This window comes from Brachycentrus maculatus, unplaced genomic scaffold (assembly GCF_059751285.1).
Source record: "Brachycentrus maculatus isolate JH-2025_06_01 unplaced genomic scaffold, ASM5975128v1 h1tg000382l, whole genome shotgun sequence".
In the NCBI taxonomy this organism is placed as follows: Eukaryota; Metazoa; Arthropoda; class Insecta; order Trichoptera; family Brachycentridae; genus Brachycentrus; species Brachycentrus maculatus.
The window spans coordinates 551,292-577,857 of NW_028281131.1; positions in this window are offsets into that span (position 1 = coordinate 551,292).

The window sequence follows — 26,566 nt, forward strand, 5'->3', positions numbered from 1 at the left end:
TTTGAAATTTTGTTTTATCCCTTTATAGCATGAATTTTTTATTTAATTAATCCCATCAATTTGATAAAATCTCGGGAGATAGGATCCATTCAGTTCTATACTTACCATATTTTCAACCCTTTCAAACTGATCCAAATAGACCATCTCGGAAGCGATTCCACCGGTAATTGATCATTAAAAATAAACGGATTAACAATTCTCATTAATATTTCATATTCTTGGCCAATATTGTATTTCTCAAAGATGTAATGTGTATAAACTTGAACTTAATTTTTGCCTAATTGAATCTATTTTACGAATAAAATAATATTAATAAAATTTTCCAAATACATTCATCGAGGAACTTTTGTAAACTTTGGTCTAATTAAACTTGTGCAATAGTACTTGCAACTAACTTAGTATGCAATCTCGAGCGAGTTATCAGTTTATCCTATTCTGATTTCAATTCATACTATTTCTCCTTCAATTCCTTTTTAAAGCAGTATTTTCCTTTACCCTAAGGTTCTTCATTTATGTTACCTGTATCCTATCAAATATATTCAACTGCTTACTTCCAATGAACAGGAGAGAGGTACTGATCATCTTACTTCAAGATGTTAAACGATCAAGTCAACGCCGTGTACACCTAATGTGGTGTTTTAGGATTTTCGGGTTAAATTGAAGTCTGAGATTATAAATAATACTAACCGGAGAAGAAAAATGCAAATAAAAACAACATAGATTTATATTATCCACTGACACTTCGTGATGGAATTGCATTTTAATATATTATTAGATTAAAACCAATATTTTTAGCTTTTCCATTTTATTTTTATTTGACCAGCGACCGGGTTTCGTCGTTACCGACATCATCAGACCAGTCTGACGATGTCGGTAATGACGAAACCCGGTCGCTGGTCAAATAAAAATAAAGTTGAAAAGCTAAAAATATTGGTTTTAATCTAATAATATATTAAAAACAACATAAATAAATTGATTTATAATAAATTTTAATCATTGTAAATAAATTGACGTTAAACTTTAAAACTTCCAAACATATTTTAATTCATTGTTCTTTTTGTGTTAATCTAAGGTTGCTATTATAAGTGTTCTTATTGCTTTGATGTGTAGATTTTTTTATGTATTTAACAATTGAACGACATTAAATTCAAGTTTGTTTTAAAGCTAAAGAAGATAATTTTTATGGATTAAAAGATGTGACAAAAGTTTGGAGGATAAAATTTATTTTACAAAATAAAAATGATCTCACGGATTTGTTATTTTACTATATTTATTTTAGTTATCTTGTGTTTACTTTCAAAGTTAATTTAATAACAAAAAGGTTTTTACATGACATCTCGAAAGCCGAGAGTGAGTCTATCTGTTATAAGTTTTATGTTAGAAAAAGCTTTGAGAAAAGCTTACGAACTCTACAACTATGTGAAAAACATTTGATTTCATTCTTTATTTTCCTACGCGGTGAGCTCACAACCCAATATCAGCTATATTACCTTCAATGGGTGTTAATAATTCGCCATTTTACGGCTCGAAAGAAGAAATCAAGGATAAAACGTACTGGTTTTGTGTTCTAAAATATAAAAAGGCAAATGTGTTTTGTTCGCTTGACTTCACGATACTTCGTTTTCAATTATTGATTTATGTTTGTTATATTTTTTATTACTAGCAAAATACGTCAATAAATAAAATAACTCCTTAAGGACTTTCAGTTAGATCGTCCTAAATTTTTGTGATATACTTTATTCTCTGATATATTTTATAAGGTTTTTATTTAATTTTTTATTTTGGAAATAAGTATATGTTAAGATTAAAAATAATCCTATTCACATACGTTTGTAGCATAAACCTGATGAGAAAATCGATTCGGTTTTTAAAATACCACATCTATTATATACATAAAAAAAATAAGAATAAAAAAATATTTATTTATTTATTTATTTATTTATTTATTTATTTATTTATTTTCATAATACATAGATACATTCAATATACATATTCATTTCATATACACATTTATTATACGTATTACGGCTCTTTAGGCATGGCCTGTGTTGAGCCGAATACTAACATGGTAATACAAAGTTTATATATATTTTTTTAAAATTTTTAATATACATATATTTTTTTTATGATTAGATTATAAACATAACATACAGGAGATACAGAAATAATTTATTTTTTAAGGTTTTTCAGTGTGATAATTACACCTGGACTTATATACATGTTTATAATTATGTTTACAATTATGTTCATAATTATAAACATAATATAAATATATATTTGTAATTATGTTTATAATAATGTTTACAATTATATTTATATATGTTAAGTTCAAAATGTAAAGTTCGATTTTTTGTTTTTAATATGCAGGTATTTTATTTATTTACCGCTTTGTGGTAAGACATGATGAAGTCATAAATAAAAACATTTCTTTTTACCAATTGGTATATTTCGATTAATCAGAGATCAGGGACTATTGACGAATTCAATTTATATTTGCATGATTAATTATATATCTGAATATTTATTATTTCTAGGAGCAAGACTCAATTCGGGTAAATAATATGCGAACTATTCTACTTTTACAATTGATCCCTGTCAAACCAAGCTGTATAAAATACGAATAAACTTCATTTAATGTTAATGAAATATGCTTGAGAGGAATCTAAAATATTTATCTTGAATATAAATACTAAACATTTCAGAACGTAAGTTAATTCAAGAAATGAAGTGAATTGAAAAATATGTCAGCAAAACATAGATATGTTATATATTTTTAAGGTTCAAGAAACGGGTAAAATGCAGGAACGCTAAATATTTTACATTTTTGTAATTTCCTTGTACCGTTTGCATCTTTAGAACTTGGACTGGCATTGTAACATTATTTTCTGATAATTTTCAAAAATATCTTAAATAAATAATTCTGTGCTTCAATTATTATCAAACTAGAAAAAACCTTGGGTAAATAAATGCTAAGCGGATTGCCCGAACGCAGGGGTAAGAATATTAATGATGAATAAAATGATTGGTTGGTTGGTTTTGTTTATTTTTGAAGGGATTTGAAACTGAATTATTTTAAAACCTAAGAAATATTACAATATGATGTTTATGACATAAGATCTTGTATTGATTAAAAAATAAAAAGTAACTGTGAATCCCCGATTAGTAAAAGAAATTGCTTTAAAAATATAGAAAAAAAGTTTTAATTTACTTGTTACCGTAATTAGTAACAATTCTTACTTGATTTCAAATGAACAGTTTAAAAAAAATATAACAGAGAATCCAATTGTGTTTATTTGTGCACTTCCAACGTGTTGTAGTAAGCGCGTTAGGCTACCGTGCTGGAGGTTTCGAGTTCAAATCCCAGAAGAGTAAAAATATACCTTTGGGTTGGGTTTAATGTCAGAGATGTAATATAATGAATACAAATAAACGATAAAATACAGTTCAGTTAAGATTAACTTACTCGTATATTACAATTTAACAATACGTTTCAAAAAATATTATGACTATATATAGAATAACAAAATATATAACAATTTAATTAAGGTTTTTATATTCAGATTATAATTATTCGAAAATATTTAAAATCGTCGAATCAGTTATTTTCAAGTCAATTAAAGCAAATCGTATAATAAAGAAGAAAAGGTGAACTAGGTTTAGTACAAATATTAATCTGTCCAAATTACGACACTATAAGAAATCAATCAATCAATCGTGACACTTGGTCCACCCATTCTGAATACAATTTTAATATTATAAGTATAAAAAGACTTTTGATTGATTATGAGCTTAAAATGATTTCCCGAACGATTGGATCTCCTCAAATAATAATGACATGTTCACGTAACAAGAAAACTCATTTCTTTTGATTGACTCATACAACAAGAATCCCTTTCTGCTAGAAGAAACCCGAGAAAAGAATGTTTAAGCACAAAAAATGTCGCGCAATCTGACATAAAAATCCTTCTGCAACCCTCACGCCCGGAGACTTTCATCATTCCAGCATTTGTATTTTTCCGGAAGTACCCCAATAAGCAATATTGTATTTTCACAGTTTCCTACTTTGCGGGGAATTTCTCCCGCCAAATTTTCTCGAGTTTTGAAGAAAGTAAGTACACGTGTCCTGTGACGTCACGTAGGCGCGTCGTGCGTAATAAAGGTGAGGCGTGCTAGACGGCACTGGCGGCGGATATGAGGCGAAAGGGGACCGAGGGGTAATTTGGCTTTAAGTAAAAATGTATTAAATAACGTGAGGAGAATCAGAAATATGGATAAATAAAATAAGTGGACATTTTGTGTTAGGATTGCGCAACCTTTTGTTGAAAATAGACGATTTATAATTTTCACAACTGCGCGAGAACTAATATAATATTCGAGCGTGGTATACATTTGATTAAAAAATACATTTTAATCCATTTTTTTTACACATTTAGAATTGTAAAATGTGCTTTGATTATCTATGTAAAAATATTTATTATTAGAGATTGTGTATTAAACGAAAATCACACAACCGAAACTCATTATTTTTTTTGTAATGTAAGGATATTTTTTTTCAACTTGGAATGTAAGGATTATAAAGGCACACAATATTTTACAGATACCCGCTTAGATTATGGTACGTGAGAAAATTTTCACATTTTTAATTTCACTTTTGATCATATTTTGTCACAATTGGAGCTGAATTTAGTCCATAATACGTAAAATTGTCGTATTTGGTTCTCCCGTGAAATGTTTGGGTATATTATGAAATTTAAAGAAATCACAGAACAATGATAAAATTGCGTTAAATCTTACAATTTTGGTGGTTAATCCTTTTTTCCAAATTAATCATGAGATAACATACCATATCAAAAATTTCTTCGGCAATAACTGTTGAAATCCAGTTAATATTGGTTTTTTGATATTTTTATATATAAATGGCCTTATTGAGTAGTTAAATAATGTATTTTTCGCAATAACTTATTCTTTAATCTGTTAAAAAAAAATTTTCAACAGAATCCATGAAAACGTTAAAATTTGAATTTTTTCAAACAATTAAACAAAATGTTTAAGTAATGTCATTATCGTTTGTTTTATTCGGCATTCAAAAAAGACTGAAGTAACAAAAAAAAAACATGGACCAGCAGTCGAAGATCTGAATTTATAATTCTTTACCGGGTCGCCTAAATTCCTTTTCCTAAGAAGCCTTCCGGAGAGAAGAGTCTCCCAGAGGGGTAGATATAATGATTTGTTGCTAGGTTGCCGGAACGTTGAGCTTTCCCTAGTTTTCTGTTTTCCTTAACCGTAGAATAATAAGTAATACGAAGAGATGAAAAACAAACCGACCTTTCCAAAAGGATTACACGGCAAAGTAAGTTGAGTCTTGTTTTTCTTTTAAAATACTACTTTTCCCAGTCGACCACGTTTTCTGATATCCTAGGATTATATTTGGTTTTATAAATTAGTTAACTCCATCTCAGTTGTGCAGTGACCAACACGATTGAGAAACTTGTACGAGCTCTGTGATTTGTTCCTGGTGGGGTAAAAATAAAATCAACCGTTTTTTCAATACCATATTATACTAAAAATTTTCACTGATAAATTTTCATGGTCATGGAATACGCATACAAGAGCTTAGTCTCTTTTTTTAGAGGCACAGCATAACAAGCATAAGATTTTTATAAGTAGATGTGTGTAGCTAATGAATCAAATCGTATTTTTTTTTGTAACTATGTTAAATAACAAACAAAAAATACAGACTACGTATTAAGTTGAAACTCTAGATAAATTTGCCCTGTAAAATGTTGGTCAATCTATCAATATTATTGTACGGGTTCTTCGTATGAAGAGCGTATAATAGTATCGTAAACGGAAGGAAAATAATATACCTTATATCCTTAGAGCTGTTTTGATTTGCACACTGCCATATTTCCTGTTTCCTAGCGGATATTAAATCTTTTGCTCAGGTAGAAGATGGAAGGATAAAGAAGTACTTTCGGGAGAGCTGTCAAAAACAGGCAAGTTAGTTCTGAATATATTCCCGTAGGAAGCTATGATGATTCTAGGGAGCTCTCATTTTACTGGGCGTAAAACCTGATTGATTTTTATTGAATCCATAACACGATTTTTTTTTCCTTTTGAAATATAATAGTAATTTGCTCCACGTTATCACGAGAAGTTAATGAAGCAATAAGGATTTTTCGTTCGTTAAATATTTCAATTTTTCTTTATAATGACGTGACTTTATTCAATTCCGATACGATTAGTACCAAAGGTACAAAATTAAAATGTAAATTATTTAAATTTATTTTGATTAAATTATTACATGAAAATGTCCCAACGTTATTGAACTTTCAACATGGAAAAGGTATTTTTACAATTATTCGAAACAATGGTTAAAAGTAACCACATAAGATTAACGTAGGACTTTTTCAATCGGAAAAAGAGTAGGTAAAAAGAATGAGTTATCGGAAATTATAAACTTTTGAATTTAAAAAGATTAAAAACTAGGTACTCAAAAAACAAATTTATTTATTGAACTTGTAATTTGATTGCATAGATACGATTTTGTTTCAACAATAAAAAATAATTAAGAGCGTATTGCTTATATTGCCAATATATTATTAATATCAACTTAATGTATCGATGGGAATAACAAAAATAATAATCTTCCAGAAATGATTATAAAATTTATATACAGACTATTACAAATTTAAACATATTTATTATTATATTTCAAAACATTTCAATCGACGCTCATGCGCTTTACATTAAGAAACACATGTGAAACACAAATTAAGAAAAACATTCATATTTCCTGCTTTCTTTGGTTTATAAATATTTTATTTGAGTCTTAAAATGCTTAGTTTGAAGTGTTATCGGAACATTAAAAAAAAAATTTGTTAAATATGTTAGTTCCAAACACATATCCATCAAAGAGAGAGTCAAACTTACAATACCCGGCCTTTAAGGCTATTTGGACAAAAAATACAAATAAAAGGAGCGTTAAAACTTATGACGTCTGGCCTCTAGGGCTATTTGGGTATAAAATACAAACGGATAATCATCAAAAGAAGCGTTTAAAACTTACAATACCCGGCCTCTGGGGTTATTTGAGTATAAAATACAGATACATATCCATCAAAAGAAGCGTTACTTACGATAGCCGGCCTCTAAGGCTTTTTGGCTATAAAATAAAAACACATATCCATCAGAATGAGCGTTCAAAACATACAATACCCGGCTTCTAGGACTATTTAGACATAAAATACAATTGTGTGTTTGTTTGTATTTTGTGTGTATTTGTGTGTATTTGTTTGTTCCATCAAGTCTAAAGGCATATGGAACAACAATTATGATGCATTGGAAAAAACCATAATTACAAGTTAATCGTTTAAGAAATTTGGAGAATTTGTTATAAATGTTTTTTTTTTCAAATGAATTTTAAAAATCATTAAGAAGTTATTGATGTTTCGCTAAATAATTACGTACAACAATTAAGAAATGATTGAACTTTTAATTGACTTTTGATTGTTTGACCTAAGAAGCAAAATAACCGTAAATATTCGACGTCTTTTAACGGTTTTCCTCAATTCTTCAGGAAATGAAACCTTAATGAGAAAACAAGTTAGTATTTATAATTATATATTCGTGATATTGGATATGCTACAATCGACTTCCCTGATAAATGAAATCAGGTTTTAAATATAATAATAATAATATTAAAATCCTTATCCGCACCCCAGTGGTGCATAGGGCACTGCGTCATTTAAAAGCAGTGTTATCTTGATCGTTTACACATAAATGAAAGGTGATCAGCCCTCCGCTTCAGGCACCAGTCCAGGGTGATATGAATAAATATCATAGTGAAAAATCACTTACATTTATTTAACCCCCCCTGGGAATCGAACCCGAGACCTCCAGAACGGTAGCCGAGCGTGCTGACCATTACACTACGGAGGCGGATAAAAGAAATACTGATATATGGCTAGATACTTCTTTACCAAAAATAGTTTTCATCTTTTAACTTATTAACCCTTGACTAAGTTATCGTATTTAAGTAAAAGCGAGAATTTATCTTAAGAATATTTCGTGTAATTAATCACCCTCGCCACGGGAAGGTTTAATTAAAAAAGAAGTTTGTCGAGGCTTCCCAGTCACGTGAGTACTCTATGTAAATGTGGTTATGGTCACAATTTTTCATTTCATAAATGGGCAATATAACGAACAAGAACGTATCATTAGTTTAATATGCGAACGCATGCAACTATGAAAATCAACCGTTTTTTTTCCTCAATTATCCGCATTAAAAAATATTTATCATTCGGATAATTGAAAATAAGAAATAAACAAATAATTAAAAGAAAACTAACTAACCATCACACCGCTTCCCTTCCCTTCCCTTCGCTTCAAGGGTAGGCAGAGAAAATAGAGCAACACACCACCCTGTCTCTTAAATTATATATATATACATATATATATATATATATATATATATATATATATATATATATATATATATATATATATATATATATATATATATATATATATATATATATATATATATATAAATTCTAATTCTATTATTTTCTGGTCAAATTATAAGCTTAATAATAAAAATGAAAATGGTATTTTCTGGCGTTTCTCATGTGTGTGATTATAATCCGGGATTCGGATCTCACATACTAATATAAGAGTTTCTGCTTGATAAAAAGCTTCTTTACATCTCACCAATAGATGTCTCTAGTGAAGTTTTAGTGATTCATGAACAAGGTTTCTAAATTGGTTCATATATATAGAACTTCCAAGAATTTGAGTAGTGTGGTTGTCAATAATGGGTAGAATTGGTGAATGTTACACGTGTGTAAAGTGATCACTCAAACCAGCCTATGACGGTCGTAAGCCCCGTAAATGCCCAGACTTCCATATTCTTCTTCATCTTTGATGAGATGTCAAAAAATAATATGAAGATAGCTCCTGTAATTGGAGATAATCCAGATTTTGTGAACAAGTATTTGGACACACTCAAAATGTTGTAAATAAATTGTCTGGTCAAATTAAAAGCTTAATAATAAAAATGAAAATGGTATTTTCTGGCGTTTCTCATGTGTGTGATTATAATCCGGGATTCGGATCTCACATACTAATATAAGAGTTTCTGCTTGATAAAAAGCTTCTTTACATCTCACCAATAGATGTCTCTAGTGAAGTTTTAGTGATTCATGAACAAGGTTTCTAAATTGGTTCATATATATAGAACTTCCAAGAATTTGAGTAGTGTGGTTGTCAATAATGGGTAGAATTGGTGAATGTTACACGTGTGTAAAGTGATCACTCAAACCAGCCTATGACGGTCGTAAGCCCCGTAAATGCCCAGACTTCCATATTCTTCTTCATCTTTGATGAGATGTCAAAAAATAATATATATATATATATATATATATATATATATATATATATATATATATATATATATATATATATATATATATATATATATATATATATATATATATATATATATATATATATATATATATATATATATATATATTTAACAGCCATATTTAAAAATGTATTCAAATAAAAAAAATCCCCCACCATCTGCAGTTGGCATCCACAGTGACGAGGAGCTCTTTGATTTTTCTTTTTTCTCCCTAACATTTTATTCTATGTTTATTCTATGGAGATAACTGGATTTGAAAAAAAAAAGGTTTACGTTTTAAGTATGTACCTTTGTATGAATGGAGGTATAAATATAAGTATATCGTGATGGTTTGTTAGTTAGTTTTAACTATGTTTTAAAATTCGTTCGAATAAAGGAAATAATGTGTGCATGTAATCTAAGCCAATATCCGCGCCAATTGAGATTCGTATGCCCAGTATACAATACTTAGTATATATCTGCAGAGCGTTTAGGTTTGTCGCGTTGCCATTTGCTCAACCTGTCTCCACCATTCTGTTTGCAGTGTCTCGTCTTTCTGTCCAATCTTCCCAATGCACCTACTTCTGCACCTGGATTTAGGTCATCACGTACGTACAGCAGTAGTATACAGAGCAGGGGTTGTATTATCCGATCAGTCGGCTAAGAGTCGAATTGAAATTTTGTAAAGAAATATAAAATAAAAAAGTACCTTTTTTATTATTTTTCTACCAAATATTACATTTTAACTCGAAAGATAATATTTTGTGTTAATGGGAACGAAATACGGATGAAGCATTTAATCTGAGCATTCAGATGGGTTACGGCCTATCACTGACTTTACGCTTTACTCACTTTCCAACGTTCACCATTTTGACAATATTGGATTAATTTTCGCATGTTGTATACATGATGTATTATCAGTTCAATCGATGATAGTCAAATACTGCATATACACAATTGCCTAAAGGAAAGCAACATTCGGGCGTAATTTGTTTCCATATCGTAAGCCTCGGCAATGCTCAGACTTACATATTATCTTCGTAGACAAAATATATACTTTCTCTCTGTTGATAGAGCTTTATTATCTACACCTAGTTATAATGTTTTAAAATAAGCAACGTATTTTAAAAAAAAATCTTTAGTCCTACATTACCAACAGCTTAAACATATTTGGTAATATCATCATTCAATATTAAAATATCCTTTATTTTTAAACAAAGCTTATATAAATAAAAAAAAAAACGAAAAAGTTACATTTCTTTTTCTCTCCTTTTCTATTTTTTTCACGCATAATTCGTATCCACTCACTGCAGTGTGAAGGTCCCTTTTATTCTCCCCTACTTTTTTGGGCCTTAGACTTTTCTCAACGACTCCCCGTGTCTGTGTGTAGTTCATGGTTGTCACTCCAGAACTTTACTTCCCCACCTGTCATTTTTTAATCTGGATATATGTTCCGACCAGTCCCGTTTTCTTTGAGTAAAGTTAAATCAAATAAAAAACTGCCATTAATAAACCATGTTTGTTAAACTTTCCAAAGTCAACACGTTGGATTGTTTGAAATATTCGATGAAGATTTCGGAAGTCGTATAAAAAAAGGAGTAGTGAAAAAGATAGCTCGTTTAAAAAAATTGACAATTATTTTCGCAAAATCATACATTTCTTATTTCCTTAGTAACCATATTGTTTTTTTTTTTAAATTACAAATAATGTGCTTTAACTGATAACTGTTACATTCACTGTGTTCCAAGTTTATATCTTGAACGATTTTTTACATTTATATTGTCTTATTTGCTTCATAGTACATTTGTGTATACCCGAAGTTCGATTCTGTTTTATGTTATTCTAACATTTATTTTTTAAGTGTCTTTGATGGACCTTCAGTCGTTACTACTTGTATGTTTTTTTTCTTTATACGTTGCCTTAATCAAACTTTTACCATTTTTGTTGTCGTTTTATGTGGACTCATTCTTTAATTTTTTTTAAATATATAAAACATACAATTTTGAAGTGCCATGGCGCCGTTCAGTTAACGCTGGACTGCGAAACGAGTTTGATTCCCACCAATTGCAAAATAAGTTCAAAACAAGTTTTATTTTACAATGATTAAAGAAAACACTTGTTTTTTACCACTTGAGTTTTATTATAGACTACATGTTTCAGAAGTTAAACTTCCATCATTCAGGTCTGTATAATAACAGTTATTATACAGACCTGAATGATGGAAGTTTAACTTCTGAAACATGTAGTCTATAATAAAACTCAAGTGGTAAAAAACAAGTGTTTTCTTTAATCATTGTAACATGTCTTACCACAAAGTTAATGCCGAAACAATAAATAAAGTTTTATTTTCAATTGATTTTTGTGATGTATTTTTCATATTCGCCCTACTTATCCTTAATATCATACCTGTAGACAAGCCTATAAAAGAAGAGGCTTTGCAAGTTATTCCTGATAAAATAAAACAATAATATTAGGGATGAGATAAACAGTAAAAATATCTAAAACAAGATTCAAAAATAGGGACCCTAGCTTAGTGGGTGGATATGACTGGCGAAGAGCTCTGAATACTATTAGGTGTACTTTGTATTCCATCCGTAGTGGACACGAGACACAATGGAGAATGTCTTTAAGAAAACCAAAGTACTATTCTCTTATACTTTTTGTACAATGTATGTGCTCCTAATACATTTAAACAAAAAATATATTTGATGAAAAAAAATGTTATTGTACAGTATTATTGATTTGATGTGAGGTATTTTATAATCTCCGGGTATTGCTAAATTATAAGAAGTTTTTATTCACCATTCCACCACACATTTTGCCACAATTTTTACAAAATTTGATTGCATATTTCATTTCCTATAACTTAAAAACTAAAAATAAATTAAATCCTATAAATTAAAAACTAAAATAATGTAACTTCGTTATACATTACTACATAAAACTTTTTCTCCTTCTAACCACTATCCACACCCAATAGTGCATTAGGCCCTTCATCGTATCGATACAATGTTATCTGATCTTTTTTTGTATAAAGTAAGGTTATCAGTCCTGTTTCTCTTATAAAATTTACATTAAAATATTGACTTCTTTGGGAACTAAACCCGAAAAACACTGCACTCCAGAGGTGTACAAAACGACTATTTTTAAATGAAAATAAGGTTGTTTCAAGCAAAGAAAGTCTCATACATTTGAAAAATTTATCGTCGGAATTCGTATAAAATAAACACACGATATCAATCCTACTTAGGTTAAATCCACATTTTTATGTAACTTTCAAGTGACGTGTAAAAATTGCGCACTTAAATCGTATGAAAAGTAATATTTTTCAGCAGCGTTATAAAAAAGTAAGCCTCCTGCAAAGCCTCGCATAACTGTGGTCGCTGTGGGACTTGTCTCGTAGGGACATAAACCACCATATAAATATACCATTCCACAATGTTGTGCTATGTTATGCATTATCCATTACCCTTCGGGGAATCCCATAAGAAACGACCTATGTTTTTAAAATGTTGGTGGCAAAAAAATGATAACCCAGATTTGGTTGTTTTAACAAGTTGCTCTTGGAAATATTTTTATCTTTCTTGTTTGAAATATTAATATATTTATAATTATTTTTCCACCGTCATTCTTCAGTTTACAAATACATAAATTAACAAGTAGTTTCAATGATGAATAATACACATGTTTTTTTTACCGCTGGAGTATTATATTATTACGACTAGTTTCGGAAGCTAAAGATGTTTCCAAAACTAGTCATAACAATACAATACTCAAGCGGTAAAAACAAGTCTTTTATTTTTAGCATAATAATGTTTTACAACAAAGTGATTCCAAATTAATAAATAACGCGAACAATTATTAAATAAAGAAACAATACAAATATTGTACTTCATATTAAATAATAATAGTCTTAAAACAATTCTTAATATTTAAAGAACCTCAAAATCATTATTGTAGAAGCTTTTATATAAAAAAATAACGGAAAAAAAGTTCAAAGGGCAACTTGGACATAAAACCCCAAGTTTTAACTTTTATAGTAAAATATGTAACATAATAATGTTACGATAGAAAAAAAACTGTTACATAGATGCAGTAAAAATTGGTGTAAATTTTGTGTTTACAGTGTTTATTTCCTGATGATTTAATCGCAAAAGATAATCAAATACATGCAGTAAACATGCAGAGTAGACGTTGCATTGTAATGTAATAATTTGCCAAGGAAGTAGTGTACGTAGTAAGTAAGAGTATGCAGACAGCATCGCGTGTTTCAGGGGTGTTAACTGTAAGGGATGTAAGAACCTGATATTTTATCGCCTCACCCCCATTGGGAATGGAATAGCTGCTGATTATACGGTAATACTTGTCGTAAAAGCTACTTAAGCCCGTATTGCATGCGGTGATACTCGTCGAATTGCATTGGAACTTAGGAAATTAAATGTAACAAATTAATAATATTACGAAACGTACAAAGAAGAAATGAAGGATGTCATTTCGAGACTCAGAGAGAGAAATCGTAAATTAATTATAAAATAATTAAAATTATACGTACAAGTATATCAGGAAACGTTTCCACAAATATCCCAAGAGATGAGAAGTGAACACGGAAGTCTGGGCATTTGCGAAGCTACCGCCTATCATTGGCTTGTTCAAGTGATCACTTTGTAAATAGTGAAAAATTTACGGTTTCATCCAAGATTAAAAAAAAAACACTAATTTCTACTTCGATTTTTTAATCTTTAAAAAAAAAAAACATTCTTCAAACTCCATTCAGTATTTATGTGTGAAGATTTGAGCACCCACTAAATGTTGTTTAATACTGTTTGGTAAAGGTATTAAAGGTTATTTTAAAACATGTATCTATTTGCCTGAATTTTTTTTATTTAGTTAATTCATTATAATATACTCGTTTGATTATTTATTTTATTACATTTTAATACGGCCAACAAATCTTTTATTTTATTTTTTAAAGCATTTATTTTCAATACCAAGTTATTCAGAAACCTAGCTAACGATACAAAATATTCGCGCCTTATAAAACTCCCTTTTTCTGTTTTTCGTTAAATCTGTTTTTCAAAACACCTCGCTACGCGATGCTAGTATTTGAATAAGTGTTTTGTTCCTGGAATATACATATAAACGAGCTGTCTCTGAGAGAGTACAAACGTTATTTAAATTTGCACTGTTATCAAAGCGGCATTTTTGGAACACTCAAAGTAAAGTATCAAGTGCCGAGTTTGTTTAAGAGCTGGCAAAAAGTTCAAGCAAAAAGGAAATCTTCGGTAAACTTTGTCTTTCGATACTGGAGCCACGATTTCGATAATATCTTTTCATTACAAGTTGTTTTCCACTTCCTGAGAGGGTAATAGGTATTGTTTATTCCCCAAGTTCGACATTGTTTGCAATCGATGAGCAAACAAATATCCATTATTGGTGTTTACGAATGTGATGCGGTGACAAAACGGTTTGTTGACTTTGTTTCTTACGAAAACGCATTGAAGTTTACCTTAGTCTATTGCTTTCCGATCCTAAACCCTTTCAATATCATTTTATATATGAAGAAGCTTATCCAAACACACTTTATGAAGGATGTTTACAATACCCTCCCATGTCGGATATAATACTTCGTAGTTTTAACTTAATATATATTTGTGTACAATTTTTTTTAACAAATGTAATGGAAGTAAAAATACCATATGTACAGTAAAATATTTATAAAATATTCGAGCATTATAAATTTGGGTAAAAAAATACTTATCTAAGAGTTAGCTACTTGACAGTAGAATTTGTACACTGAATTAATTAATATGATATATGAAATCTTTTGCAAGCTCGTGGAGTTTCTATTTAATTTAATAAGCACAAAACATAAATGCGCACAATTTCCATTTTTTTTTTTTACAAAATAGAGAAAATCGTGTTAATATTTTTAAATAATTTATTGATAAACGGTTTGAAAAAATTTATTGCTTTAATGTTTTTTTTAAAATAAATTTTCCTACCCTGAAAGTTCCCGCCACATTGATAGGGTCGGTACAAAAACTCTTGGTTTAGATTCGGACTCATCCAAGCAAAAACTTTTTTGTTGTTGTTGATTCTATTGAAATTTATTAAAACAAAAATCAGAGAAACAAAGAATTATTTTTAAATATCAACATTATTATCATGCGGTAACAGTAAAACAGTTTTATTTTATTAAAATATTATAACAATATTAAAGGGTAGCTTGTAAAAAAAATATTTACAGAGAAAACAGACTTTACAACAATATTTGTAGTAGACATAAAGTCAAGTATACGAGTAATGGTATATTAAAAGGAGAAATGTACACAAATATAACGTTAAGTTAATTACTTCATAGTGCAACTCTGAAAGCTTTTATACAGAAAGCAATGAGAGGTTTTGTAAACTAGCTAAATATAGATTTAGTGAAGTTCATAAGATAATAATACTGAGTATTAATATAACTAATAAAACAAGTGAAAGACCCCATGATAATTTTTCATTGTACATGAAAACATCTTATTTTTACGGATTTAGAAAAAGTTATGATGAGTATCAGTCGCATGCTACATTTTCAAAATAAAGAAAAAAATTTTTTATGGAATGGTACTATTGCACCATTATATTTATGCTTTATGCACTTTTTGAATTTTATTTTTTTTATTTGGTTCGTCAAAGACTATAAAATTTCACGTAGGATTATAACAAAATCTACCATTCATAAATCTTACTACTTTAAAATATATTTTTATTTCACATAAACAATCTATGTATTTCTTGATCTTTTAAAATTTATATTTACCAAGAGATTGTAAAAGCAATGTGTCTTCTTATTTCAAAATTCAAAATTTAAATTTTCACTTTTTATGAAATTCTGTATAACTATTTAATCATAGTTTTCCTTACAAGTTCATCACTGGTGAAAGACACAAACTTTTTGTGTGTTACTATGATACGAAGAGAAAAATTGAGGATAATTTGTAGGCAAAGTTAAATTATTATGTTTAAACATATGCGGATGGCAAACGAACACTGAGTGAGAAAAAAAGAAAAACATAAGAACGTGTTTTTGTTTGTTGAAAAGGATTACTCAATTTTTCTTTCTTTACCTGTTACAGTCCATATAAAAGTCATCCCTTTCCTCGGCATAATCTTCCTTATCTTGCCAATTCGTTCCTCTGACGTACCTCACAAAGAAATTTTTTTAGGGCTATCTTTGCGCGTTTTTATTATAAGTCCAGATAGAGAGAGTCTGTTTATATTTTAGACATTATCTGAAGCTTGATAAACGGCGCGCAATAATACCAACTGCCGACTTGGCTTCGTAGGAAGAAGCTGCGAGTCTGTCTTCTGCGCGAGACACGAATTTATGCTGAGGAAAATTTATTTACTTTTTAGTACCTATAATCATATTGCTTAACTGGAGCTATTAGGCAATCTGCAAGGCAATATTTCAAAGAAAAATGCGGGTAAAATAAATTAATAATTTCTTAGTGGAACTGCATTTAATATAATATTATTTTGATTTTATAATTATTACTATTTTACCCTTTTATTTTATTTGACCAGTGACCGGGTTATGTCGTGACCGACATTATCAGAACAGTCTGATAAAAAAAACAGGACTTACTTTTTATTTTAAATTACATATATCAAAACGTAATTTTGATGTTTATACGTAACTAACAAATATGTTTTGTTATCGTAATAAATACTTAACCGGCTCCTTAGTTTTGTCCGGTAGACATAAATATGAAAAATTTGATATTCGAGTTATTGTCATTTATATATAATATATATATATATATATATATATATATATATATATATATATATATATATATATATATATATATATATATATATATATATATATATATATATATATATATATATATATATATATATATATATATATATATATATATATATATATATATATATATATGTTTATATTTATATATATATATATATATATATATATATATATATATATATATATATATATATATATATATATAAATCCATTGTGTATAGAGGTATTGCTGATTTCGGTTAAAGTCACTCTGAAAACGGATTTAGGTAGAAGAATATTCAAGCGCCAAAAATGCCGCATTTTGGCGAACTGAACACCACCGCCTGTCTTTCTCACACAAAGCCTTGATTTAACCAGTATCCGTTTATACACAACACTAAAATACGGAAGATGACGTGAGCTTTCTAGATATACACAGGGCCAAACGTAGCTCATGATATTAAGGTATCATATAAATCGTTCTTTATTACATTTAGCGGGTGAATCGCTGCATACTCGCAGGATTCTATAGTAGAAAGTAAATCCTGTTCCGGGATGCGTATTCAAGTATACTGCTACCAAGTATAACGGGGGGTTTATAGTGATTTGGGAACTCAAAATATTTTCTAAACAAGTAACGTTTATGATACTGTTTTAAGCGAAAATAATAACACATTTATGATAGTGAAAATTTTCAGTTTACGTGAAAAGTATTTGCGTTTAAGTTATGCAATTTTTTTTTATTGGTTTACTTGGTTAAAATATTTTTTGTTTTTGATATTTTGCAACCATTTTTTATAGTTTTTTCTTTCATATTTTACGAAATATTAAAAAGTATTAAATACTTGGTTTATTCAATTATTTCATTTGCCGTAGATTTTTGTTTGAAGAAATAAAAATGGAATTCACAATGGATATGTTAATATGCTTTGACAACAAAACGATATTCCGTTCTTTAAAGTAAGCCCGCCCGAACCTTCTCAGGAGACTTTGTTTTATTGGAGCAAAAAGGAATACTAAAATATGTAAAGTTGCGTGACAAGCAGATAAGCCAGCAGGACTAAGGTAAATTAAAAGCCTTCCCATTTTGGATTTCATTATCACGTTGGGCTTACATCCCCGTCTATTCAATCTCTTCTGTGTCCGACAACCCACCCCACAAAACCAACCTTCATAAACTTCTCTCCGCCATTCTCTTTCATTTTTTCGGCGCCTTTTGCTCTAAATGAGAGGTTCTGTGGAAAATATTATTTGAAGAGATAAAACTGTAAGGGTACCTATCTAATATGTATGTTAATTTAGAATGGTTCCGATAGTGTGGGGGCGAATAATTAAATAAAACTCTTGGACCGGGATAACCGTTTTGGACTCCTTCAATTTTCCGAAAATGTCTTTGTGAACGCCTTCCATAACTCACTATGCAAAAGGTAGGCCTAGAAAGTTTGTGAAATATTCTTTTGTTCGGTACGTTTCGCGGATGTTAATTTTAGAGAGAGATAACTTTTTAAGTTTCTGCGGCCTTGTTAATAAAAGATATTTTCAGTTTCATGAGGCGTTGATAATAACAAATTTTATATTCAGGTATTCAACTTTTAAAAGGTGCATGAATTATGGTTTTTGAAGAGTGAATTTAAATGTAAATAACAGTTATGGAGAAAATTAAATAACTCATTTTATAAAACAAGTATGTACTCAGAAAGATCTGTGAATAGTTTTTATTTTAGTCTTATTATTATAAAATATTCATTTATGTTTTATTTATAAAGAATATTATAAATATTTTACACGGTATATGTTTTTTGTAGTATTATCTAAAAAGTATTAATTAATGCTAGGATGGTAATATTTCAAATGTATTTTTTTTAACAAAGCAAAACAAATTTTACGATGTCTACGTCTATGTTTAAAGCTTTTTTCTAAATGTTACTGCTTGATTTCAAAAACAAATTATTAACTACTCAATAGATTTATTGTGCCCATCGGAGGGTAGAATCTTATTATTTAGGAAAATTAATGAATATTTTATAATCCGTGCCTACATTAATTAAGAAGCAAATGTAACAAACTTCCTTTGTGAGACCATTTTGAATAGCATTAATCAGTTTCCCAAAGGAGATGTAATAGAAATCCTGACTAGATCTAAATATTTCATTGACCAATTTCCAAGCTGGGTATAAATAATAGGTTTGCCTATCCGAGTGTAGACGATGACGTCAATATTAGATAAATGGTAATATTGACCAAGAGCCTGAAGGACGATTTTTTTTTATTCAGAAATAGGATGATAATAGTATTATTGTGAATATTATTAACACAAAGCAATGAAATTCTCATTTTTACAAAAGTAATAAACTTCTTCTAACCCTTATCCAGTTTCAATGGTGCATAGGGCACTGCATAGTATTGACGCAGTGTTATCTTGATCGTAGCTCACGTGAAGGAAAGGTAATCTCTCTTACGTTGCAGCGACCAGTCCAGGGTAATATTCAGTAAATATTAGAGTGTAAAATATAAAAGAGAGTTCGATTCCCATAAGTGGGGTGGGGGAAAAATACTAATATTTATTTACCCCCCCCCATGGGAATTGAACTCGGGACCTCCAAAACGGTACCTAAAGACGCTAACTATTACACCACAAAAGCTGAGAAAAAACTGTTAGTAAATACCGTAATAATAATTTTATTAAAAGGTGGAACATGTTACTCGTTTTACTTTTATAAAATCACCTCTACTTGTGTGGAAAAACAACTCTTTGAAGAAATTGTAATTACATTTTCTTGCTTTATGAAATTTGAAATTTTTTATGAAAATTGAAATTTGAAAAATTGTTATAAAATACTAAATATATGACAGTTATTCTAACATCAAACGAAGTATTTGTCGTTTTAAAACAAAAGAGACTCAAGTTTATTGAATGATTTTAAGAAAAAAAACTAACTAACCGCGGCTAACAAAAAAAAATAATCAAAGGATGTTTTATTTTGAAAATACTTGTAACATATATAATAATCTCCATTTCCTAATTTAAAAACACTATTTTTATTAATAAAACTCACCATTTATGTACACTTAAATATTTTTCCTTCACCGATTTTTTGTTTCTTTTGTCAGTATACGTTTTTGGCTAATAACCATTTACAAAAGTCGTCAACATAATATTTCATAAAGATTTTCTTTGTTTACTAGAGTCATTTTACTGCATGGTTGATATCTTGTGAAATGAAATACATTTTGGTCACTTCGTTCGTCGAGAGACCGTGAGTTCGGGGAGGAATTTCAGAAATGGCGAAGTAATTAATTGGACTTGTCCCGCAGATCATCGGTTTCCTCAGACTTGCTGGAACACAATTACTGGATTAAAGCTCGCAGCGCTGCAATTAATTCTAGACTTCATCAATAGTTCTCACTCAAATTACAAAACAATAATAGCTGAACTTTATTTGAATATACAAATAAGTATCAATAATATAACTTTATATAAATATATATTTATTTATAAAAAGTGCAAAAAAACGGCTAGAATATGTAACGTATTTTTGATGAGGTATTAATAGAGTGTGGATCCACTCCATACAAAATTAAATATATTTTTTCATTCAAAGAATTTTCTAGGAAAATATTTATTCAAACCATAACAAGAACTTCTTTTAGTTTTTATTTAGGCATAAGTCAGAATTTGAAATTTCCTAAGAGAATTTTTGAAAAAAATTAAAAACCTCTATTTTGTATGCATTTATTTATTAAATTGGATTTTTTTTAAGAATTCTATAATTTATGTTATTTCATTTTTGTAATAAAGATTAAAGGTTATTCTTGTATAAATCACATTAGAAAATAAACTCAAGAAAAAAAAAAATCGCCCATAAATGTATAAAATGTATCCATACAGGTATGCTCTCATTAGTTTATAGTTTTGTATATTTCAATTGTTTACAAATATTGGTAAAATACTGGATAAATTGGTAAATCTTCCTTGTTTTGGCAATATTAATCGATAGAATTTTCTGGTGAGTTTTATAAATTTGTTATGCACAATGTAATTAACAACTTAGTTTTAATTTTATTTCATATATTGTTTTTAATCAAGTCTTATTGTTAAACTGTTAAAAAATGGGAAAATCACAAAGTTAATGCTTCAAATAATTATTATGTGAAAATGGACTTACAAAATATCAAGGGGTTGATAATTTTTAGTTTTCACCTATTCATTAGATACCTACGAAAACGAAGAAACATTTATTCTTGTCATCCTTAAGAGGATTACAGGCTTGTCGACGAGGACATGCACAAAGCCTATTAACATGTTCAACCATTTTCTCCAATATCCCTTTCACTGTATTTTCCTCCACGCTGATTTCTAAAAAGTCATATATTTTTCGTGTACTCAAAGGAAACCATCGCAATTTTAACGTGAAACCATTATAGGAAATTATTTTTAATGATTTGTCTTCTATAACAGTAGCCAAGCTTTCTTTATTTCGGGTATTGAATTGAACATTCTATTATTGTGTTCACTAATAGCATTAGTACCAAAAATACAAAAGAATTTTTGTTCTCATTTCATAAATGAATGAAATTTATTATATATTATACTGTGAATAAAAAATAAAATATTTAGGTTGCAAAAACAAATTTTTAATACAAAGACTTTTACTATTTATGTTAACATTTCAACTTTGCATGGAAATGAAATGAAATAAAATAATATTGTTTAACAATAAAATAAGAATTTGCCTAATATATGGAGAGGAGCAATGGGATTCATGATAGTAATCACCATTTACTGTGCCACTGACCTGTGTAGTGAATAAAACCTGTTATATAGAAAACTACAGTCGTTGGCGCATACACGAGTTAGAAAATTCAGAAGGAACCATTTACTATGGGGAGGAAAAACAGAAGGAACTGACAAAATAATATCTGGGACAGGAACAATAATAGGTTTGCTAATCATAGAACACACAAATCCATCTATTTTTTTACATACTTACCAGATCATCAGATTAATTGTGATATTTACATTTATAGTTAATGAATTATTTATTTAAATTTTTTTGAAGATCATATAAGGTTTTACGGTAACAGGGTTTTAAAATTTATTTATATTTTTAAGATGACTCAACAGTGACTAAGTTAAGTACATATTTTTTTATACGAAGAGAAGATGGAAGTCTGAGCATTTCGAGGCTTACTGCCTGACATTTGGTTGGCTTAAAATATCACTTTTACATACGTGTAACGTTTACAATGCTTATTATTTAACATTTAATTAATTTTGAAATTTCTACCCAAACTCTTTAACGATTCCTTTGATATAAAAGTCACATAATTGTATACATTACAGAAATAGTACGCTGCAAAAGGTGATGTCTGAGCATTTCAAGGATTACAAACTGACATTTGGCTGGCTTAAGTGATCACGGTATTCATTTGTGTTAATTTACAAATTAAACAAATCTCACAACAGAATATATAAACAACATTCGAAATTCATGCAATATGGATGATCAATTATGGGCAGAATCATGAACAAAAGATATTTGTCTTAGTCGGTATCTAGTTGATTAAATAATACACTTTTAAAAAAAATATATGCTGCATAAAAATAATTAAATATTTACCACAAAATTTAAAATAAAATAAAATTACATTTGGTGTATCATGTTAAAATTGATTCTTCAAATATTTATATTATATTTGTTTTATTTTAAGTTTTATTTCAACATGTATTTATATTTTTATTTTCGCTTTATGATAATATCAAAATAATATTTTTGGTAATATCAAAAATAAACATTAATACAAAAACAGTAGGTGTAATAAAGAATTATTGTATCCGATTTCTGTCCTATTATTACAGACTATCGTGATGAATTATGCAAAATAACGGAAATGTCCGTAGTTCACGCCATCCCAAGTAGTCATATTTTTATTTGTATTGTAACGGCGTTTAATTGAAATGGATTAATTACACAGCAGGTAATAGCGAGAACATAACAGTTTTATTGCCATTTTCCTTTGCTTTTTGAGCATTTTCACATGCAATGTTGCAGTCTACTTTTCTTTAATGGACTCTTGATAAAAAATATTTAATCACAACTTTACGTGCTGTTATGTCTTTTGCTTTTTCATAAAAGTTATCACCAGTGGAAAAAAATGTAATTATATTCCATATAAACAGTTAACGAGTATATTTTTTCATCACAATTTAATATTTACAATTTCAATGACTTATTTTAAAAAAATGTCTTCATTGTCATGCACATTAATATGTGAAGTAGAGGATTAAAGTAGCGATTATATACATTTTAACTGACCCTTACTTCCTAACATCGAGTTTCTTCAGGACATTAATTTGGAGGGTTGGGCCTTCCTGCTAAATATTTAGTATCTCCTCCTAGTCTTCAAAAATCAAACATCTCTTAAAAATAAAATTCAGTGAATTTTCACTGTTATATTAATTCAATATTACCACAGACTCGTACCCGAAATAGACAAAAATAATTTTCAAATATTTGAGTGTAACAACAAATAATTTTAACATAACAATATGAAAAACGTCAACGTTCCCTACATATATATAAAAAAAATAATCACAGCACTACGATAATAATTTACATTGTGTACACCATGTAGCGTCAACGTATGATACACCAATTAATAGTTATGACGTCATCAAAGTAATGTCACCAATGCAACCCTAGTGAGGGGATGTTTAGAAAAAGTTTTGCCCTCTGGGAATATAACGTGAAAGTTCGAGCTGGTAACATGTCGGGGATGGCGTCAGAAGAGTTTTTGCACCAACCCTTACTCCTATTCTACCCTTCTACCCTGCTAGTCTGGCGGTTTCATCTCCCACGGATTGAAACTTATTCACGTAAAATCTTTTATTAGAAATAAAATACAAGGTTTTTCTTCAAAAAGTATGGCGGTATTTTGTAAAAAAATAAATATATGGATTTATTAAGGAAAATAATTATGTTTTTATTTTAAATTTTGGGTAACTTACAAGCTGTCTAAAGTAAAACGCCACAAAAAAGGTATTATTTCAACTTTTAAAAGCGTAAATGGTAAGAAAAGTGAAGTGGTTTTAACGGGTGATTCCCGTAACTATGAGTATGAAGTAGATGGAATTATTTATTGATTTGAAAAAGCGTAGTTATTTTTGATAAAAAAGTCGATTCGTTTTTGAATGGGTTGTTACATTACAAAAATTCCTATTGATAAGAATTTCACGTACTTTATTCGTTCGCAAAAAATGTTGTAAAAAAAACATTTTTTTTTAAAAATGGTTGAATGAAATATTATACCTTCAAACGTTTTATAGTTTTTTTTACTATCTGTGATCCCAATAATATTCATTATATGTTAATCATATTGTAAGAAAATGACTTCATCTGGAAACAAAGATTGCGAGTTTTCCTTAGCCATTTCAGTTTTCATTCCACCCTTACATAAAAAAGTATTTTCTTTTTTAATAATATTTAGGAACCTTTTTTGTAGCATACAGAAAACATATCTGGAAGTATACTTACATATGATGTCTATGCTAAGAAGAATTTACGATTTCCCAACAAAAAAACATGTAAGTAAAAAACTCATAAATTCTCTTACAATATCTAATAAAAATACCTTTTTCTCTCCATATACATTGTCTAGTTGGAACATAATATAACGTGGTCCACAAGAAAACTGCCCCGAACAAATAAATTTTCACGGCCCACACGACTAGACCTAGCGACAAAGCTTGCGGTTATCTAAATGTTAGATTGTAGCAAAGCAAATGGAGTGTTTTTCAATTAATTTAGGGACGTTTAAAGGATTCATCGTTCGTGATCTTATCCCGCGAAGGAGAAAACCATTTCGCTCTTTGTAATGACAAACAAAAACAGGATCCTTTTCAATTCGCGCTAGTCAATTTAGACAAAAGAATGACAAAAAAGATGAAAGCCCTGGCCACGCTGTGACTTTTTGCTCCAACAAAATGGCGTCCCACGGAAGCACGATGAATAATGCGGAGAATAAAGAAAGTAGGGGCATATATTCGTGAGCGCTTACAACGTGATGGATAGTTTTTTGTCGAAAATAATCAGGACAGACGAAGGGTCTCTATTCTCTAGTTTCTGAATATAGTAAGCGAAGTGAGAAATCACCCGGAGAAAAACAATTCTTCGAATAGTTAGTAGCTACTCATGTTCTTGTATTTACTTCTATTGACCTTTATCCCACCTAAAGGTGCATTAGTACTCTAACAAATTGACGCGATATTAGGTTGATCGTTAATTATGTAAATGCAAGGTGATAAATCGTGCGCTTCCGGTACCGGTCCATGGTAAAATTAAATAAACATTCGGGTGAAAAAATACTCTAATTTTATATTACTTTCATAAAAATCAATATCGGGACTTAAACATAAACATAAGCACTTTTCAGGGACCTATTATAACTAACTCATTTATCCATTTATTTATCAGCCACTGTATTAATCAATCAACTAATGACATATCGATATGACAAGTTCCTCAACATGAGATAAAAACATTTATCATTAACATGATAAACATATGAACGAAGACGGAATTCCGAGTATCCCTGGGCCTACGACCTGGTATTTCACTGGTTTTAATGATCACTTTATGCAGTATTAAAAATCTAAAAAGCATATTTTTAAAAACTTGTATATATGTCACGCTGGATGATAACTTTCACATGCTTTAATTAAAATGTAACTTTGTTTTAAAATCACTGTAAATATTTTATTATAACATAATTAAAATGTCTACCGGTTTCGAAGCTAACCGCTTCTTTATCAAGACTGATTATAAATCAGTCTTAATTCAAGTTATAAAAAAATATTTATAGTGATTTTAAAACAAAGCTACATTTCACTTATAAAATGGAAAATCACAAAGTTAGTGCTTCAAATATAAATCAATTCACATGCTAGTTCGTAGATTTGGAAGTATGGCTGATTATGGCATTATCAGTTAAGAAATTATCGAAGTGTTTTACTATTCTAAGATGCTCAGACTTCTTTCATATAATATAATAAAATAACAACTGAGTATGTAGTTTTTTCCACATTAATTTTATTTGACTAGCATCAGACTGATGATGTTTGTTACGAAAAAACCCGATTGCTGGTCAAATAAAATTATTGTGAAGAAAACTACATACATAGTTGTTATTTTATTCTATAAAATGCAGTTCCACCAAGAAGTGTAAGTACAAAACTTAAATATTACAAATAAAAAAAAAAATGTTTCATCTCAAGTTGAGAAAGCTATTTTATTTATTGTTTCGGCATTAACTTTGTGGTAAGACATGTTACAATGATTAAAGAAAACACTTCGTTTTTTACT